The 8602-nt window shown below is 42.7% G+C and overlaps 1 pseudogene; it reads right to left on the reverse strand.

Moving 5' to 3' along the window:
- LOC100940947 overlaps positions 1–8328 on the reverse strand; it is an 11574-nt pseudogene extending 3246 nt beyond the window's left edge.
- Positions 8329–8602: the final 274 nt, after the last annotated feature.

The raw sequence follows: 8602 nt of genomic DNA on the forward strand, positions 1-8602 counted from the left end.
GGATTCGAACCCGCCACCTTAGGTGTATGTGGCTGGCGCCTTAGCTGCTTGAGCCACAGGCACCGAGCCAAACAACAGCTTTTTTCAAGGGCTGTGCAGAGGAGAGGGAGATGAGGCTGAGTAGGCAGGGCTGTGCAGGGAGACACGGGACAATCTGAATGAAAACAAGAGCATTGAAGGAATTCAAATGTAGCAAAAAAAGACTTTCTGGAGCTAAAGATCATGATTTCCTGACTGAATGCAATACAGTGGATTAATTGAAGGAGAAGAAGATCGTCATGGTGATCTAAATGTCCTGAAAAAATCAAAGGGAAGAAGTACCTTGATAGAGAGTAAAGATAAAAAGAGGAAAGTAAGTGGAAAATATAAGAGACTTGGGTGATAGATCCTAAAACCGTGACCTGTGAATACAGGAACAGAGAGAGAAAAAGGAACCAGTGGAGGAAGAGTAACTATTATACTTATAAAAAAAGAAAAATTCCTCGAACTGAAGCAAATATTTTGTATTGTTGGGGATTCACTGAGGGTACAAGAAACTAGGTTATACTGATTGCATTTGTTGGGTAAAGTCCCTCTTCCAATCATGTTTTGCCCCCAAAAGATATGGCACACACCAAGACCCCACCCACCTGCCTCCTTCTGTCTCTCTGATCTTCCTTTCCCCACCTCTCCCTCCTTCTTTCTCTCTCTGCTCTTTCCTTCCCCCACCCCTACCATGTCATTAACTGTCATTAATTGTCCTCATATCAAAATTGAGTACATAGGATTCATGCTTCTCCATTCTTGGGATACTTTACCAAGAATAATATGTTCTACTTCCATCCAGGTTAATACAAAGGCTGTAAAGTCTCCATTTTTTTAGTGGCTGAATAGTATTCCATGGTGTACATATACCACACCTTGTTAATCCATATCTGGGTTGGTGGGCATTTAAGCTGTTTCTACATTTTGGTGATTGTAAATTGAGCTGCAGTAAACAGTCTAGTACAAGTGTCCTTATGATAAAAGGATTTTTTTCCTTCTGGGTAGATGCCCAGTAATGGGATTGCAGGATCAAATGGGAGATCTAGCTTACGTTCTTTGAGGGTTCTCCATAATATACATATATTTTTAATTGAGGCAGGGTCTCTCTCTCTTTTTTTAATCAAGACAGGGTCTTACCCTGTTTCCCAGGCTGGAGTACAGTGGTCTTATCATAGCTCACCACAGCCTCTAATTCCTGGACTCAAGTGATCCTTCTGCCTCAGCCTCCCCAAGTGCTGGGATTACAAGTATAAGCCACTGTGTCTGACTGATATTTTAGAGCAGTTTTAGATTCAAAGCAAAATTGAGGAGAAAGTATGGGGTTTCCATTTGCATACAACCCCCCAGCCCCAGAGCTTTCTCAACTATCAACATCTGGCACCAGAGTGGTACACTTGTATAATTGATGAATCTTCCTTGACATATCATTATCAAACTTCCTTTACTTTAGGGCTCACTCTTGGTGTGGTACATTCTATGGCTTTTGTTTATTTGTTTGTTTGAGACAAGAGTCTGGCTTTGTTGCTGTTGGTAGAGTGCTGTGGCATCACAACTCACAGCAACCTCAAAATCTTCTTAGGTTCAAGTGATCCTCTTGCCTCAGCCTGCCAAGGAACTGGGAATACAGGTGCCTGCCACAAAACTGGTTATTTTTTAGAGATGGGGTCTCACTGTTGCTCAGCCTGGTCTTGAACTCCTGAGTTCAGGCAATCCACCCACCTCGGCCTCCCAGAGTGCTAGGATTACAGGTGTGAACCACCATCTTTGGCCCTATTCTGTGGGTTTTAAGGAATGCAAAATGACTGGTGGCCACCATATGGGTAACATACAGAGCAGCTGGTCATTATGGAGTATAGGTCTGAGAATATCCTGAAGAGCTGGTTTAGTTATGGCAAATTTCTTCAACATGTGAATGTCATTAAAGTATTTAACTTCTCCATCATACATGAAAGTCAGTTTCACTGGATACAGGATCCTGGGTTGAAAGTTATTTCATTTTAGGAGATTAAAAGTCGATGACCACCCTCTTCTAGCTTGAAAGGTTTCAGCGGAGAGATCTGCAGTCATTCTAATGTTCTTCCCCTTATAGGTTATGGTTTTCTTATGTCTGGCTGCTTTCAGAATTTTCTCCTTCATATTAACTTTAGTGAAGTTGATTATGATGTGCCTGGGGGATGTCTTATTTGGGTTGAGTCATGCTGGGGTTCTGAAACTATCTACTATCTGAATTTCAGAATCTCTTGGCATATCTGGAAAGTTCTCCTTCATAATCTCACGAAGAGCTTCTGGGCCTTGCAAAGCAACTTTGTCACCTTCAAGGATTTCTATAAGGCTAATATTAGTTTTCTTTGAATTATCCCAGAGCTCTCTGAGAGAATGATCCATTTTTGCTCTCCATTTCTCTTCCTCACTGAGAATTTGGGAGTGTTCAAAAGCTTTGTCTTCAATGTCAGAAATCCTTTCTTCTGCTTGCTCCATTCTGTTACTGAGGGATTCTACTGTATTTCTCAGATCTTGGAGGGCTGCAAATTCTTGTCTCAATGTGTCAAAATCTTTGGTGATTTTCGTCTTTGAATTCATTGAATTCTTGAGACAACTTTTGAAATGCTCCTTGAATTTCTAATTCCAACTTTACCTCCATTCTATAATCTTATTTGCAATCCAAATTCTGAATTCAATTTCTGACATCTCAGCCATTTGTTTATCTTCAGTTGTGTCTGCCATATCATTCCTTGGGGTGTTACTGGAGTTTTTCTGCTGATTCTGCCCCATGATTATTTTACACCATTTGGCTAGATGAGCAGATAAGGTGAAGTTGTGTTGGGGGGCTCCTGGAGTAGTGATTAACCAGCCTTTGCTCAAGAGCTCAGACTGGTGACTGTACCTTTTCCCCTAGAGCTTTGCAAAGGACCTGTTCAGTGCTATGGCCTGAGACACTAGGGACTTACTTGGTGTGGTGGGACTAAGTGGCTCTGTCTTATTTTCAGCTGGTCTCTTTCCTACCCTAGTGAATCAGTTACTCTGGGTTGAAGTCTCAGCTGTGGAGAAATATCAGCAATTAAATCACCCTACCCTCCACGGGCAACAACTAGAAAAGGAAAATCAAATATTCCCACAACCACACACCCAGGGTACCACACACCCAGGGTACCACTTTCCTCAGGTGATTGGTCCAGTCCAAGAGATCCAAATCAATTGTCCCGGTCAGCACCTGATCTCAAGTGGGAGAGTTCAAAAGGTCTCTGGCAACTAGGCATCAGGGGTCTGCTAGCAGCTCAAGTATGACTCATTCTGGTGCTCTGTGGAGTCAGAAGGACCACCTGCAGCAAATTAATTAGTCTGGGAAGGTTGATGCCTCCTTTCCCTCCTTGAACCCAGTCACTGTAACTGTGCAGGGCTGTGACCCAGTCCCCTCCAATGAGCAGGTGCTCCAGGGGTTTGCACCTGCCTCAGTCACAGGAAGATCTATTTCTCCTTGGCCAGGCCTCTACTCTCTGCCACTATCTGTCAGGGGGAGGTGAGGCCTGACAACCTCAGGTACTTAATGGAGGCTGGGGTGGTTCACTTAGATCCAGCCCTGCCCCTGATTGATGTTGCTGACAGAACAATTTTGCAGAATTTGTTTCTGTCCCGGTTATATTCTCCTGAGGATCAGATGCTGTTTGAGTTCACAGAACCTGCAACTCAGCCCCAGTCTGTGCTGCTGCCAGAGCCAGCATGTCTGTCTTGGCTGCAGTGTGTGTTGGGGTGGGCGCGGTTAGACCTCACACTTAGCTTTAAGTTACAGCCTCTGCCTGCCTGCCTCTGTCTCAGCTATGATCCCCTGAGGGCCAGGTGCTTCTTAGGCTCACTAAAGCAGTCCTCTGGCTCAGCCCCACCCTGGGAGTATGCCATCTCTGCTCATGTGTCTTCTATTCTCCATCCCATCATGCCCCCCCACCGCTAGTACTACCTGAGGCATACCCTTTACTCATGGGGCCTGTATTACTGCCCCGGATCTGTTCTGCCAGTGTCTGCCACCAGAGAAGATGCCCATCTTTCTCTGGTTGCCCAGAGTATCTCTCCAAAATATCCTCAGGCATGTGAGCCCTTTTGTCCCTGCTGCTGCCGCTGCTGCTCTGTGCCACAGGGCACCCCTCTCCCTTTCCCATATGGTTCCTTCAGTCTACTGTCTTCTCCTTACCCTTGTGCCACAGAATCAATACAGACCTATAATAACCCATGCCCTGTCCACACCTCTTGAGAAAATGCCCAAGAATCTGGACCCCATGGGGGACAGGCTTCCAGACGTCGGGGAGAGAGTGGAGAGGAGTTCTGGGAGTTAAGGATTCTAGGTAGAGAATATATACAGTTTTATAAAGTTTTATGCCTAGCAGGAGGGTGCCTAGGCACCCTAGTAGGGGAGGAAGGTCTGTGTTTTAAAGGGTCTCTCCCATGGGATAAAATGGGAGGATGTTTGAACTCTGCTTGCTTGGTTATAGAAAGTATATTGCAAGCCATTCTCATGGGGGAGGGGACTCCCATCTGCTTGGCAATGGATTTTGTACCTATTGTTTGTATCCTTGGGGCTGCAGCTCACCTCAGTAGAGTTAATGTGAGTTCTTCAACCTTCTCTCTTGGCTCAGCTCCAAACCATCAGCTTACTTTGCTAAACTTCTATCCTTTAACTCTCCTTCTGGACAGGAGCCTCTGTGGAAAGCTGGCTCCAGTTGGCCACCTTGTCCCCGACCCCCCCCCCGATTACATGTTTATATGTGTAAGTACATGGACTCCTACAGCACAAGCTCAAATAGCACAGGGATTTTGTTTATTCTTCACCACAGTTTACTCACTTCCTAGAAAAGCAGTAAAAACTTGGAGAGAAAATTAGAGTGACAGATTCTAGATTGAGGGCTGATCAGTGTACATGTACATTGGTAAAAAGGGCTTAAGGAAAATGAAAAGTTCCCCTCTCTGCCCAAACAGAGTGTATATTACCACATTTATGTACTTATGTTAAATTCTAAATTCATACATAGAATTTAACATAAGTACATAAGAGTCTGCATCTCTAATGAAGAGATTTTTAAAAAGCAAAAAAAAAAAAAACAAAAAGTGCATGCAAAGTTTACATTTTACTTCAGTATATATTTATGCTTGTATGTAATGCTTATATAAATTTTAATTTAACAGTGTATTAAAGTAAAATATTTTGAATTCCTTGTAGAGAATGTTCTCAATTCAAACAGTGACTGTGGTATTAAAGAATGTTTAACTTTTAGATGTGTTGACAGCATTGTGGTTATGTTAAACTCCCAACCCCCAGAAAACTCCTAATCTTTTTGCAACACATACTGAGGTATTTGGATGAAATTATAGGGTGTCCAGATTTGCTTCAGTGTGGGTGGGATGGTGTAAAGTGGGGAGGATGTATGGAATAAGACTGTCACATGCTGACAATTATTGAAGCTGGCTGATTGGTTCATTATTTCATTGTAATTATACCAGTGAAATTATATACTATTATACTATTGAAATTCTCCCCATAAAATGTTTAAAACTAAAAACTTACAGTTTCCATGACGAACTTTCTTTATTCAAAGTCTCAAACCTCTGTTTCATAGTAATGATCTATTCTGGAAAGTACTTGCTTTAGTTTTCTTATTTTGCTACAGTGGAATACCTCAGGCTGGGTAATGGATAAAGAGAAGAGGTTCACTTACCTCACAGTCCTGCAGGCTGTACAAGAAGCCTGGTGCCAGTAGCTGCCTCTGGGGAGGGCTTCAGGCTGCTGCCACTCATGGTGAAAGGTGAAGTGGAGCCAGCATGTGCAGAGATCACATGGCAACAGAGGAGGCAAGAGAAAGAAGAGGCAGGTGCCATGCTATTTTTAGCAACCAGATCTCTTGGGCAATGGTAGAGATAGATTTTACTCATTACCTAGAGGGTGGCACCAGGTCATTCCTGGGTAATCCACCTTGTAACCAAAACACCTTCTATAAATGCTCCACCTCTGACATAAGGGGTCACATTTCAGCATGAGTTTTGGGGGGACAAACATCCCCACTATGGCAGTAGTAAATCTTCTCTATTAGGTTTGTAGTTATTAATTTAGATTATTGTTTGGGTGCTATTATTACATCAGAATAATAAAAAATCTGCATAATAAGTCAGTTTGTGTGTTACCCTTTGTTCTTAAAGCAAAAAAAAAAAAAAAGATGAATTTACTTAAAAAACAGACCATTACCACTTCCCATGGGAGCTTGCTGCAGCTCCCACCTGGCACAGAGAACCCCACTTTAGTTGTGAGAATGTTAAAGTATAGGATAGATGGTGCCACTTATCTTCTCAAAACCTTTGGTGGCCTCTCACTTTGCTCAGAATAAAAGCTAGAGTCCTTACAGTAGACTGGTAGGCCCTCTTCCTTCAAACCACATCATCCTCCATGATGCTTGACAGACTCCCTGCCTACCCCTCAGTTCTTTACACTGCCCTTTCCCTGGGCTGAGGACACTTGCCCAGTGTCCTTAGGGGGATGGTCATGTGGCTCCTTCCTCACTCCCTTCTCAATACTATTTTCTTACCCACCACTCCCATCCATTTGCTTTGCTTTCTTTTCTTTATTGTACTTAAGTGAAATTGCAATCTAAAAACACTTCATTTCTGATATAAAATTGATTAATGTTTTATTAATACTGATTAAATTGGATTATCTCTTCATCTCAAGATCCTTAAATTAATTTCTTTTTCAATGACCCTTCTTTGAACCTTCAATGAACCTTCAATGACAGGTTCTGGCTGAATGGATCTTTTGGGACCCATCATTAATCCAGCACAGGTGCATAGTACCAATACCCCTAAAAGTGGGTCCACAATATAGATTCAGTAAAAGATTTTACTTGATGACTAGTTGGCATCTAAATAACATATTCTCTAAGAAATAGGAAACCTATCTTCCTGTTAGTATAGGTATTGATCAGTGAATGCTTCATGGAAACACACAAAGCCCAGACCTGCCTTTGCTGTGTATGTGAATGTCTGCTTTAGGTTGAACATACATCCTATCTAGTAACATATCTCCTCTCTTGGCCTAGAATGTCATCAGCATGACTGACACGCTAATCCCATTTTTACCATGATGATTCGATCGATCCCTGTTAGAAAAATGACTAGATTATGACTAAATTTTAGGCTCCAAATAAACCAAAGGAGATGAAAAACACAGCATGTTTCTTAATGGCACTAAACTCAAACTTGACTCAGTCTGAAATGCTGAAGTATCTCAAAGTCTGAAATCCTTTGGTTTAGTTGAATAGGGTTACATTAGGCATTCTTCAAATTTTGATAGCTAGAGTTATTTGCTCCATAGAAGCAGGGAAATATAGATAAGTATACAAAGGTTTGGATTGTTTTTAGGTATCTCCCTATAAAATTAAAACATTTGGAATAAATTTTGAAATCAGACTCAACCAGAAACTGTAGAGTGTCTACAGCTGAGGTAAGAAAGAGTCCTGTGTCCTCTGAAGACCTCAGCGCTGCTCCTACGTGGCAATTGGATTGCTGTGAGACCTTGTGCAAGACTATCATTTTTATTTCATCAATGAAATGAAAGTAGGGCAATAGAGTAGTTGATTGCTGAGATTCCTTCCAGGTACAAAATCCTATCATTCTCTAAAAGGGGCCATTTTATAATAGTTTGCCCAACTGAAAAGCAAACTCCCTAGACATGCCTCACCTCTGAGCTGAGGCTGCCTGCGGCAAGCTTCTCAGCTGAACCATCAGCAAGGGCAGAACAGGGAGCACAACAGCTGAACAGAATCTTGGAATGGGTACTGACTTATTTCTAAGGCCTGTTTCTCCATTTTCTTTGACAAGTTTGCTCTGAAATACAGACACATGGAGGCCCCGCTGCTTGGAAAAGGCTGCTATGTCCTGGACCCCTTCTGAGAACGACTTGAATCCATCAGTGTCACCATCAGCACTTCTGATGGCCAGGGCTGGAGCCCTTACATTATCACACTGCACAGAGGGACAGACATTCTTTGCTGGAGGTCAAGTCACCTTGACACCTCTCTGTTCAGTTGGGAGGGGGGGTACCCCTTCCAGCAGAAGAGTGTGCCCACAGAGAACTTCCAGGAAAAGAGGCTGAGTGTGTCTGAGGAATGGCGTGCTTGCGATGAACTGGATGAAGGAGGAGTTGGAAGGTTTCCTGAGGGTGACAACATATAGCCACTTGCATTTTGCCAAAACAATATTCCATAGCTCCAGGAATGACTCGCCCTTCTTAGCAAAGAGCTTCATCTGCTCGGGCCCAGATGACTTCATGTGCACTGGGACAACTGGCTATGACATAACAGATAGCTCTACAGCAAAGGGCCTGCCAGAGTCCACATTTCCACTGTTACACATGCCGAAGACCAGAAGGCTTTTCTTTGAGGAATATGTGTTTCAGACTTAAGAAGCCTGGGAGAATTTAAGGTTGGTTTTTCTTCATAGTTTTTTTTCCTTATATTTGACACTCTTTGAAGGGGAAGAACAAATTACCTTAATTCTGTGACTTTCCCACTTCAAAAACCTCATGAGAAGATAGACATGTCTG

This window comes from Otolemur garnettii, unplaced genomic scaffold, assembly GCF_000181295.1.
Source record: "Otolemur garnettii isolate 467f Iridium unplaced genomic scaffold, OtoGar3 scaffold00056, whole genome shotgun sequence".
Lineage (NCBI taxonomy): Eukaryota > Metazoa > Chordata > Mammalia > Primates > Galagidae > Otolemur > Otolemur garnettii.